Source organism: Haliotis asinina, chromosome 10 (assembly GCF_037392515.1).
Source record: "Haliotis asinina isolate JCU_RB_2024 chromosome 10, JCU_Hal_asi_v2, whole genome shotgun sequence".
Classification (NCBI taxonomy): domain Eukaryota; kingdom Metazoa; phylum Mollusca; class Gastropoda; order Lepetellida; family Haliotidae; genus Haliotis; species Haliotis asinina.
The window spans coordinates 40,424,457-40,438,540 of record NC_090289.1 but is presented as its reverse complement, the minus strand read 5'-3'; positions in this window follow the sequence as shown (position 1 = coordinate 40,438,540).

Sequence of the window (14,084 nt, the reverse complement as noted above, 5' to 3'; positions counted from 1 at the left end):
TCTTGAGTTTTCTACAGATCTAATCTAACTGAGAAGATTTTATCAGATGATAACTTGTTTTATCGATAATATATGACAATTAAGGCGCGTCATCTTCATGAGAGGTAACATGGAGTGTTGCTAACAGCATCCTCATCATGGTGTACCCGAACAAAATGCGGTTTTCATACGATTTTAAATAATCCTTAGCCCCTGCAGTGCTGACCTGGTGCACTCTGTCAAGGATACTGATGTGACGTTAAAGTCGTGTAAGCATGTTCTGTAAAGTCGTGGATGTTTTTAACTTAGAGTAAAGTCTAGTCTCTGAGCATACATAATTTTGATGTTAACAAACAAACCCATCTATATTGAAAAAGAGCCGAAGGGAAACCAGAGATTATACGAAAGAAGAAGATTATATATACTAACGCTTAGTCACGGAATATATACAGGTTTGATTGCAAACAAACCCATATAAAATGAAAAGGAAATGTAGACTTCATGTAAGGTTTTACATTTGCAGAGTACGCTAGGCAGTAATGAAAATAATGTGCTTCAGGGACTGTGAGGCAGGCTATTTTTACCTGAGCAGATGGCACAACCACCGATTGATGAGAGTGTTTTTTGCATAAATCTTTATTCACCCCAGATTAGATTAAAGTGCAATTTATTTGCGGTCTACTTAAAACCTAATGCATATAACCTATCGTTGCCATCCACAGCTGTTTATCTTGATATCAAAGTCCAATTTGTGGAGACCCTGCAAACATTATTCATTTTGCTTTGTAGAGTTAGCTCCCTTGTGTGTTTAAAATACATCCTTGCTCATGAAACAAGTATTATAGTTGACAGACCATCGACTATTTTACAGTAAGGTAAACAATCGAAACTTTAAATACTCCCAGCGCCATCTGATTTTAAGGCCGATGGCGTGTTGAACTAAGCCCAATGCGTTACGGGAAATGTGATCGTAATGTCTTTTTGTCGACCTTCAAAGTGAGTTTGGTTTGAGCCAGATTTGCTAATATGCAGGAATAATACGACGGGGAATGTCTGAAGACAGACAAAAATCTGTCTGTCTGGAATGTCTAAAGTGAGCTTCACACACTGTACCCATGCGGGGAATCGAACCCGGGTCTTCGGATTGACGAGCAATCGCTTTAACCACTAGGCTCTCCCAGCGGTCCCTTCCCTCAGACAGGTATTGTAGTATAAATGTGTTGAGGAACATACGAGGAGGCTGTATTACATAAATATATAGTCTCAGCAATGATGAAATATTGCATATATTTGATTTCATTAATTACAAAGAAAACCTAGGACAAAAGCAGCATCCTCCCACATGGCCTATGTCACACACACGCAAGCCCAAACATGAACGCTCGCACGCACACACACAAGCGCATGCGCTTACTCACACACACACGCACATGTACACACACACACACATACAAAAGAAAAATACCCCCAAAACAAGAAAAACAACACACACATACAAACACACACATACATTCAATTTCTTACACTAAATGGCATAAATATATAAAAAGCAAAATGGTGAGTGAATGCTGACCTTAACAGCAAATAGATTAAACCATTCTATTCAAATATTTCGGCGCCTAAACATAATATGAATGTGTGCGGCAAGAGGCTTTACGACCTGGTTATTTATAAGTAAAAGTCCCATTTTATCTAATGCTGACATCGATGGGAATAATAGGCGGGCACTGCTTATTTCATTCCAAATATCATATATGAGATCTGAATAATAATCGCAGTTAACCAGAAAATGTACTTCGTCTTCAGCCACATCGTACTACAGCGACTACAAACCCTTTCATGAAGAGGAGACTACGAACGAGAATATCTACCCAGTTCTACCTCTAATGGCAAATTGCCACAGCAGAATGTACTCACGATACTACAACATAATATTTAGCCTGCAATAAATCTTTAAAAATACAAGTACGTAATGTATTTCCATTGCCCTGCTCTATATCATTCCAAAGCTCTCAAAACGGTCTGTAGATAATCGACGTAGTACCACACAATCCGGTGATTGATATCGTGAACATAGATCTTGGGAACTGACGAAGGATGACATGAATGAGCCACGCCAGTGAGTCTGACCTCCTCATCCCGTCCTCCCACAACTATCGGTTGCTGATCACCTATTCTGGCCCTTATCTTCACAGGGAGTCCAATATGGGGAGCCATTAGCAGTATGAATGAGTGACTGAGTTCAGTTTTACGCCACACTCAGCAATATTCCAGCTATATGGCGGTGGTCTGTAAATAATCGAGTCTGGACCAGGCAATCTAGTGATCAGCAACATGAGCATCGATCTGCGGAATTGGGAACCGTTGACATGTGTCAACCAAGTCGGCGAGCCTGACCACTCGATCCCGTTAGTCACTTCTTACGACAAGCATACTAGTCACCTTTTATGGTAAGCATGGGTTGCTGAAGGCCTATTCTACCCGGGACCTTCACGGGTCATGTTTAGCAGTATGAATGTACAATACAAGCATTCACGTTGTTCATATTCATTGTAAATACACTGGCGAATGTGAAAGGATGTTTTAAGGTGGCAGTGCTTCACTCATATTATTGTCACGTTACGGTTCGGTGCCCACCATCCATTATTCCGATTAGCTGAAAACTACGAGGCATCAAATAAAATTCAAACATGCACGTGTTTCAGACACTCCTAAATGCAAAAATATTTAAAAGAACATATATGCAGTTTAGCCACATGTGTCACCTCATCTACATACTACGTGTGTCGGAAAATTCACAAATGCGCAACTCCGTAACAATTTCAAACATGGCCGTCCGAGCACTTCCGGCCTTTAATTGGCGTGAACGTGGGCGACCACCCACAACTTTTAGCTGCAGACATTCGCGCAGATAAGCGTTAAAGGTTGACGGGTTAAAGTGGAAAATGCAAGTGGGAGTACCATTTAAGTAAGATGATCCAGATAAAATTATTACGGGGACAGGAAATGTTACATAAATCGTTGAAAACAAGCGCGTCACATTCAACTTAATGCCCACAATGTATTATCGGTCAGGCAATCGTGAAAGATAATAGGTGCATACATGCTTCAGTTATGTATTTATTGTGAAAAATGCATGTATTTATTCAACACTATTGAATCGAAACTGTCATGATTCACTGTGATGTCATGTCAATTGTGAGCCATTTAGAGATTTCACGTTTCTATTTAGACTTGCATTGCCTAGACACCGAAATAACAAGGCATGTTATGCAGATGTAGCAGCTGTTTTACTGACTGACTGAGTTTAGTTTTATGTCGCTTTTAGCAATATTCCAGCAATATCGCGTCAGAGAACACCAGATATGGGCTTCACACACTGTGCCCACGTCGGGAATCGAACCCGGATCTTCGGCGTTACAAGTGAACGTTTTAAGCACTAGGCTTCCCCATGGCCCCAGCAACTGTTTGTAATCCCGGGGCGCTGCAGTTCGTTGGGCAGAGTTGTGTTCCTTAATCCCTGAGGATCCGCTAAATCTCATAGGGCATTGGTCATCATCACTGGTCTCTCAACCCGCGGGCCTACACAAATGAGTAACGTTTTCACACCATCCCTATTTCTTATCACCAACTGGAGGTGGGGAAGCCTGGTGGTTAAAGTGTCCGCTCAACACGGATATGACCCGGGTTCGATTCCCCCATGGGTACAATGTGTACAGCCCGGTGTCCCCCTCTGTGACATTTCTGGAACATTGCTAAAAGCGGCGTAAAATTAAACTCACTCACTCTCAAACCAACAAGAAAGAGGTGGGTAAAAATGAATCAAAAGTAAACAGATATTTTCCACCGGTCACGTAATTTATTCTACGCCACGTTAGAATTTAGTTCACCTTAATGAGAGCATGATGTAGATCAAGTAGCTTGACAGATTTAAAAATATTTATCTTAGCTACTGCACCAATTCATATAAAAACTAAACTGACGAGCACAAAAAGTAAACACGCGTGATTGTTGTTGCAATTACAAATTTGAGTTATAACTAATAAAAATATTGAAGAACACTGACTGAATAGAACGCAGCCATCATGCTTCATTTGCCAAAATGCAACCAAAACATTTGTATGTGTTTTGCACGAATTTTCGCGAAATTGTAATTATTGTCAAATGCAAAAACACATTTTAAGGTATAAAACCTGTTTGACGTGATGACTGAACAATCATTTGACAAACATCTCACGAGAAAATGCTAAGATTGACGTCGGCGTTCAGAGAACAGGGCACAGGAATGTTACAAATGGGGGCTTCAACCATCTTATCGAAAGGACATTAAATTGGATTGCACAAGACAAACCATAATTCGTCTGTTTAACCGTATGACAGGCCATGCAGCGTGATCGACCCAGAAGTGGACGTCCCAGAGTCACAATACCCCGAAAGAATCGCTATCTGCTGGTTATTCGCCTACGCAACCGGAAATTGACTGTGACGTCATCAGCAGCCACGTGAGCCAATTCACAGTGATAAGACGACTTCGTGCTGCTGGCATATAGGCCTGCTGATCGGTGCGTGGAACGGCCTTGACCTTCCACCATCGTAGGAACAGTCTGTAGTGGTCATCACCACATGGGTGTTTATTGTTACGATGTCACTTTGCAGATAAAAAACGTGTATTGCAGTGTGCTTCAACATACAATGTCTATTTCATCAAACGGTGTTGTAGTGTTTATCTTACTGAAAGAAACATAACTGTGTACCTTTTTTTTACTCGTCAGTTTAGATGAAGAAGGATCAAGAGCATCTGTAGGTGAGGGAATTCTTTTATCCCGGCATAATTTTCCTCAGCGACGAGGGACAATAAAATTTGAAATCTTTGTTTTATTTCACGTTGGACGGTGGGGTAAGCACTTGGTAAGACCACCAAAGACCGGGTTAGAACACACACACACACACGCACGCACGCACGCACGCACGCACGCACGCACGCACGCACGCACGCACACACACACATACTGGTGTCCGTAGTGTATCCTCAGGTATACGGTCCGATATTGTAGAGATAAGTATCGGCACGTATACCGTAAAGGTTATCGAGCATGCCCATATTGATATTGCTGCAATATTGGGGAAAGCCGTGCCAAACTATAGTCCTCCCAAAAAATTAAGCAACAAGTATTTTCATTGTGAAATCCTTTCACTCTCGATAGCGATTTTTGCATGCATGTTACGGAAAGGTTAATATTCAAAGAATGCATTACTTTTTAAATTAATTTATCTGTTAATACTGATAATCACCCGAACAAAAAAACCCCTCAGAAACAACATGCAAAGTATCTGTTATATGTTTGTGTTCCACATTTCACATATGCAGTCTTATCGGTTAAAACCTACCTGTAATCATTTCTGTGCTAAAACAAGCGGGCCCTAATTTCATTTATTAGGAATGATAATGCCCGCGAAGAGTTATTAATGAAGCTGTTTAGCTCAACAATACGGACTGACCTGCAATGTCACCTGATTATATTCCCACTGAACATGCATGGGACATTATTGGAGGTCGTGTTTGCGGCGGTCTCCATGTTCAACACCAGACTCTGGATGACCTTGAACAGGCGTTACAAATGCATGGCAGAACATTCCACAACTTTAAAGGCTCATTTGATCAATGCAAAGACATGCAGAAGCTTGCATTCGTGATAATGGTGGTCACTGAACCCTGCTTTACTATCCAAAACTGGCTCGTACTATAAAATGTTAACATCGGGCTCCAACAATAGAGCACATTTTGAACGACTGTCTCACGAGTACATTCATTTATACCCGTTTTCAAGTTTCCGTCATCTGGAGTGGAAGTTTTAGAAAGTTTCAATAATAACAAAATGTATGTAATTTACAAAACAGATATGTTTTTTTTCTTCTTGAAAACACTGTTTAAAACCATACTTTTGTGTATGATCTTTAAAAATACCTAATTTCAAAACGTTTTCACCATCCAAATCAAAATGAAAATGGAATAAATAGAGGCAAAATATTGTTACTTTACTTTAATGTAAAGACCTAGTATAGCAATGTTATTGCAGCGACAGAAATCACACAACAAAGGTCAACGGGTGCAGACAGTGCAACCCGCCAAACTGACATCCTAACGACTAGATCCAAGAAAACATACTTCCGGTGTCCCTTTCGTGAGATAACAGGAATAGCGTTGAAAAGGACATAAAATTATACTCACTTACTAAGGCAGCATATACTTAAAGGCAACAGTCACAAAATGAAACAAAAAATAAAAGAAAAAAGACAGTCGTCGGCTATACGACCTAGCACCAATATCCTATCCCGATATATTCAAATTTAATTCTTCAGAAAGACACCCTATACCACCCTCAACACACGTGCAGGCGTGTAGTTTCAAGATCATACTCTGAACCCTCATTCACTTTGCTATCCAGAAAATGCCATCAAAACGTATTTGTCAAACCACACCTGTACAATAAAATGTAGCATTAATAACCCCCCTGTAAAAGGCAGGTCATGGGAAACCCCACCCATCCCCTTCAACTCGTCCCGGACACACCTGTGTGACGTCACAGTCTGGTAAACCCTGTGGGTAGGTTTTATATTGATATCGATCTTGGAAGAATAAATGAATTATCATGACACTGGGATTATAGATTATGCATTGGTATGTCACTGGGATTATAGATTATGTATAGGTATGTCAGTGTTAGTAGTGTAATACTATGTTGTCATCAGTTCAAACCCCGTTATCCCGGAAATACTTCCTTCCGTCCTTTTAATAGTTAAGTGGACTTTCCTCGTGAAATCAATACTTTTATAAGGAACTGGCAAATAGAATGAGCGTGATGTAAATTTTTGTCGAATACATTTAACGAGGTACAGTTATATAGAACTAAATGTTGTGTATGCTTTCGAAAGACTGACAGGATCGGGTGGTCAGGCTCGCTGACTGGATCGACCAATGCAATCGTGTCCCGATTACCTCGATCAATGGCCATGCTGTTGATCACTGGATTGTCTGGTCCAGACTCGATTGTTTACAGACAACCGCTGGAATATTGCTGAGTGCGGTGAAAATAAAATTCATTAATACGCTATATAAGAAAGAAAACATGGGGTCCCTTTGACTCCGTTGTAACGATGCATTACTGTGGCCCACATAACAAATATATCAAGTGTTATATCAAAGGAATATAGATTTCTCAAGTTCAATACTGAGAACCTGTTTTGTAAGCGAACAGTATATATCTATCAGCTCGCTTTAAATATAGATTATTTGGATAATAAAGTCAGTTTTGCCACTCAAGTGGGTATTACCGTCTGACTAAATAAACTTAGCTTTATTAAATTCTTCCTCTAACCAACATCTACATGGTTGTGATTGGCTTGTACGGAAACATTGAATACATTGGTAGTTAGCTCACCTGGACTAGAAGGCAGGAGGGCAACTAAAGTAAAGCACTGCCCCCACACTGAATGGTACCATTTCTTTACCATACACCCGTGAATATCCGAGTTACAATTGGTCTTCAGTAACAACTATTTCAATAACCCATGCTTGATAGGGTGGTCAGACTCGCTGACGTGGTGGACATATGTCATCGTATCTCAGTTGCGCAGATCGATCCTGATTATCACAATCCCTCGTCATCTTGATATCATGATTATCACAATACCTAGTCATCGTGATACCATGATTATCACAATCCCTCGTCATCTTGATATCATGATTATCACAATCCCTCGTCATCTTGATATCATGATTATCACAATCCCTCGTCATCTTGAGGTCCTGATTATATCATTCACTGGTCATCTTCAGGTCCTAATTATCACAAATCCTCATCATCTTGATATCATGATTATCACAATCCCTCGTCATCTTGGGGTCCTGATTACATCATTCACTGGTCATCTTGAGGTCCTGATTATATCATTCACTGGTCATCTTCAGGTCCTGATTATATCATTCACTGGTCATCTTCAGGTCCTAATTATCACAAATCCTCATCATCTTGATATCATGATTATCACAATCCCTCGTCATCTTCAGGTCCTGATTATATCATTCACTGGTAATCTTCAGGTCCTGATTATCACAATCCCTCGTCTTCTTGAGGTCCTGATTATATCATTCACTGGTCATCTTCAGGTCCTGATTATCACACTCCCTCGTCATCTTGAGGTCCTGATTATATCATTCACTGGTCATCTTGAGGTCCTGATTATATCATTCACTGGTCATCTTCAGGTCCTGATTATCACAAATCCCTCGTCATCTTGATATCATGATTATCACAATCCCTCGTCATCTTCAGGTCCTGATTATATCATTCACTGGTCATCTTCAGGTCCTGATTATCACAAATCCTCATCATCTTGATATCATGATTATCACACTCCCTCGTCATCTTGAGGTCCTGATTATATCATTCACTGGTCATCTTCAGGTCCTGATTATATCATTCAATGGTCATCTTCAGGTCCTGATTATCACAATCCCTCGTCATCTTGAGGTCCTGATTATATCATTCACTGGTCATCTTCAGGTCCTGATTATCACACTCCCTCGTCATCTTGAGGTCCTGATTATATCATTCACTGGTCATCTTCAGGTCCTGATTATATCATTCACTGGTCATCTTCAGGTCCTGATTATCACAAATCCCTCGTCATCTTGATATCATGATTATCACAATCCCTCGTCATCTTCAGGTCCTGATTATATCATTCACTGGTCATCTTCAGGTCCTGATTATCACAAATCCTCATCATCTTGATATCATGATTATCACAATCCCTCGTCATCTTCAGGTCCTGATTATATCATTCACTGGTCATTTTCAGGTCCTGATTATCACAATCCCTCGTCATCTTCAGGTCCTGATTATATCATTCACTGGTCATCTTCAGGTCCTGATTATCACAATCCCTCGTCATCTTCAGGTCCTGATTATATCATTCACTGGTCATCTTCAGGTCCTGATTATCACAATCCCTCGTCATTTTGAGGTCCTGATTATATCATTCACTGGTCATCTTCAGGTCCTGATTATATCATTCACTGGTCATCTTCAGGTCCTGATTATCACAAATCCTCATCATCTTGATATCATGATTATCACAATCCCTCGTCATCTTGAGGTCCTGATTATATCATTCACTGGTCATCTTCAGGTCCTGATTATATCATTCACTGGTCATCTTCAGGTCCTGATTATCACAAATCCTCATCATCTTGATATCATGATTATCACAATCCCTCGTCATCTTCAGGTCCTGATTATATCATTCACTGGTCATCTTCAGGTCCTGATTATCACAAATCCTCGTCATCTTGATATCATGATTATCACAATCCCTCGTCATCTTGAGGTCCTGATTATATCATTCACTGGTCATCTTCAGGTCCTGATTATAACAAATCCTCGTCATCTTGATATCATGATTCTCAGAACCCCTCGTCATCTTGGGGTCCTGATTAGCGCAGTCCCTCGCCATCTTGAGGTCCAGAAACAATTCCTTCCTGTATTGAGATGCTGTCTGTAGCAGGTTATACCCAAGTCCTCTTTATAGGAACCCCATGCTAAACTGTTTACATTAAGGCACTGGTTCCAACAAGTCCTGTTTACATTGAGATATTGTTTACAAGAAGTCCTGTTATATTGAGTTAGTGGTTACAACAAGCCCTGTTGTATTGAGATACTGGTTACAACAAGTCCTGTTTGTTTTGAGATACTGGTTGGAACTTGTTGGAACAAGTCCTCTTGTATTGAGATACTGGTTTACAAGTCCCGTTTATATTGAGATACCGGTTACAACAATTCCTTTTGTATTGAGGTACTGGTTGCAACACATCTTGTTTAAATTCAGATACTGGTTACATGTTCTGTTGTATTGAGGTACTGGTTACAACAAGTCCTGATGTATTGAGGTACTGGTTTCAACAAGTTCTGTTGTATTGGTGTACTGGTTACAACAAGTTCTGTTGTATTGAGGTACTGGTTACAAGTTCTGTTGCATTGAGGTACTGGTTACACCAAGTTCTGTTGTATTGAGGTACTGGTTACAATGTGACCTGTATATATTGAGATACTGGTTACAACAAGTCATGTTGTATTGAGGTACTGGTTTCAACAAGTTCTACTATATTGAGATACTGGTTACAACAAGTCCTGTTGTATTGAGATCCTGGTTACATCAAATCCTCTTATACTGAGGTACTGGTTACAATAACGCCTGTTATATTGAGATACTAGTTACAACAAGTCCTGTTGGACCAGACAATCTAGTGATTAACAACATGAGCATCCAACTGCGCAATTGGGAACCGATGACATGTGTCAACCAAGTCAGCGAGCCTGACCACCCGATCCCGTTAGTCACCTCTTACGACAAGCATAGTCGCCTTTTATGGCAAGCATGGGTTGCTGAAGTCCTATTCTACTCCGGGACCTTCACGGGTCCCATCTCTGCAAGAAGGTGTAGTAAATTTAGCAATAAGGTATACGAACAGCTTGTCTCTGCAATTAACAAATTTTGCAGAAAATAATAATAAAATTATAAGTACAATAAAAGAGACTTTCTTCATTGTCAAAATCTGCAGCAATCTAGACTTGCCACACATTCTAGACTTGCACGGGCTATATTGGGTAGATCTGTTTAGTACATTTCTATATGATAGGTCTGTATGACAGACTAGTAATAAGGATACACAATCATACCTTAAAAACACAACTCTATCCGTGACAGGTACACACGTTATATAGCGCTGATATACTGGGTTCACTTTGAGGAAAATCTGCCCAATTTCCACGCATCAAATATAATCAAGAGTCACAAACTGTAGGAAAATGAAAACATATATTTGAACGTAGCAGACAACGAACGCAGCAACGTTAAACCCGTCCATTGAAAAGCAAACGCCAATTTCATCACATGACCTCGTGCATCAACATTTTCATAGTCTCGCCTAACATGATGTTAGTACAAGATAACTCATTGTGTCGAAGCGAAAGGTTCGTAATAGAAACACAAACGGGCTCTTAACATATCACACCTTCTGTCCCTAATCTCACATTTCGATGTAATTTTGATAGCTTTACGTCAACCACAAAACAACCTTGGCCAGCTTATTCCTGTTCAAACTGACTGGACAGCGTTGTTAGTTATTTCGGAGTAAGTGTTAACATAATGTTAACGTTAGGATAAACTTTTAAAAAAGCATCTTTTTGGAAATTTTACACGGCTTAATATCCTACTCAGGTGTTTGTGATTCTCGGGAGTCGGGATTTAGTGAATAGTGCCCAAAAAATGAATGGGTGTGCGAGATATTTGTACTGTTACGGCGTGAACATAAAAACTAAGTCTACAAAAAGAAACTCCATGGTTGACAACTTTTAGGATTGTATATAAAAAGATGTAGTGAGTGAGTGAGTGAGTGAGTGAGTGAGTGAGTGTGAGTGATTTTAGTTTTACGTAGCTCTTACCAATATTCCGACAGGAAATGCCTGAAAAGGGCTTCACACACCGTATCCATGCATGTGAGGAATCGAACCCGGGATATAGACGTAAAGAGCAAATGCTTTATCCTTTAGGCTACGCCACAACCCCCACAAACATAGACATCAGCGGTATATCCAGGAGTAGTGAGTAAGTAAAGATTAGGGAGAGCATTGCTAGCCATTGTCTCGACGAAGGCACCAGCTGGACTCCATTGTACCCGTCTGGGAATCCAACCAGGGTGTTTTGCGATATAATGCGAAAAACATAGAACGTATAGCTCTCAAGATATTGCGAGGAAATTTAAATAATGGCATAAGCAACGCCGCCTCATACCGCAATATTTCACCTATGTGATGAACTGAACCCGGACTTTGGCGTGACGGACGAACGCTTTAGCCACTTAGGTACCCCACTGCCACTTATACGATCTACGAACTTACGGAACAGTGTGATCATGTGAGAATGAGGTCATCATTTACAACTGTCGCAGATAGTTCAATGATAAAGATAGATACGTATAAAAAAGATATATTTCGATATATTAATTGCGTGATTATCGGTGGGGTAGCCTAAAGGTTAAAGCGTTCGCTCGTCACTCCGAAGATCCATGTTCCATTCCCCACATGGGCGCAATGTGAGGCCTATTTCTGATTATATTTCTGGAATATTGCTGCAAGGGGCGTAAAACTATCTCACTCACTCATTTGGGGTTTGACACTGAAAAACGAAAACATTTATACGGCGTGTCACCTGGAAGCTCAAAGGTGGCTGCAACAGGTGCCCATTCAATAGCTAAATCCAACACTGCATGTTGGCAAAAAAAAATCATAATCAGTTTAAAAAAAGTGGTCGGTATCCACAACCATCGGACCATGTATGAAATTACCACAACACTGATCAACATGGAACTCCTTGTTCTGACGTTGTGTGGAGAGTTTGTATGAAACGTTTACTGTTTACAATGGACAGCTATTTATTTACTCTATTCGGCTGCAGAAAACGTGTTGTTTAATGACTGGAATTAACTTGCATGCATTGCTATATAGAGCGTGTCAAAGGCCAAGCATGCAGCAACACAGTGCTTGTCAAAGACATTAAGTGACCCGTAGATCCATGGCGACGCTTTGGGGATGTGTATTTACATGAGTTAAGTAAACGTAAAGGTTCATTGCGCAGCTATAGCAGGCATACCGAGGCGATGTCAAACTGCGTGTACTCTGGAAGTATAAGAGAACAAAGGGGATTAGTTGAGATTACAGCGAGAATAACATGCAGTTAACGCAACAGCGAATGTATTGTAACAACGTTTAACAATGTTCAGACGTCCTTGAATTCACAGGTGTGTACCTGTTGCATGAAATAGGAACACACTTGAAATTCTTCTTTGACGTTCGTGCGTGCGTGCGTGTGATTTTAAAACTTCCAGCGATATGACACGTACGGTGGACTATGAATTGGGGCGTCTGGGCCAGATAATCCGGTGATTGGCATCTGGAGCATCGGTCTTCGCAGACATGCATCAACCAAGGCATTTACTGTTTATCGGTTCTATTTCCTGCATGAACCCATTTGTGTTGTCGAGAGTAGCATGCAGTCTTGCTGGGACATTGATAAGAGGCATCAAACAATTCATCTCACCCACACTCACAGACTAAGTAATTCTTAGACCTTATCCCAGCTATCCAGCTACACGGAGGCGTTCTGTAAATAATCGAATCAGGTCCAGACAATCCAGTGATCAACAGCATGAACATCAATCTACGCAACTGGGGAAAGATGATATATGCCAACCAAGTCACTGAGCCTGACCACCCGATCCCGTTAGTCGCCTCTTACAAGAATGGGTTACTGGGGACCAGTTCTATCTCGGATGATCGCGGGTCGGGGTGTCCTAGGGTTTCTCCTGCACTTACAAAGGAACGTACATGTACGCGAAAAATGAAGTTTTTAAAGTTTCAAAGCGTTAGCCACTACAAGCAATGTTGGGATACCCCGATCGGAAACAGTATCCTGACGGACCACTGGTTTATCACCTTAACACCCCACAAATACACACCGGTATCTGTCTTCGCGCTGTCGCAGCAGATCACATGGGAAGGCTTTTGGGCTCAAGGGAGATAACTTATAGCTTGGTGAAGGTGTAAGGTTTGGTAACCGTATTACACTCAAGGTACTGAGTATTGGGGTAGAAGGTATACGCATAGTTTTCACTGTTAATCAAAACTATCGATATCCACTGTAGTATGGATTTCAACAATCGGTAATTTGAACCTATTGCACTGTCTTTGCACCTATAGGTGAATGTTTGTTCTATCATACGCCGCGTAGATTTTTTGTCGGCTTGATTAATAACAGAGGAAGTAACGAAGATCAAATGCTGCCACTCTGAATGTCATCTTTTCAACTCGACAGTATTCCAGACATAAAAGTGGCGTGTAACTGACTGAATCCGGCCCAGACATGAAGAGTGGTTGATATTATGACTGTCGTGTCGGTTTGTTATTTAACGCCACTCTCAATATTCCAGTTAATTGATGGTGGTCTGTAAATACTCGAGTCTGGACCAGTCAATCAATCGCAAGGTC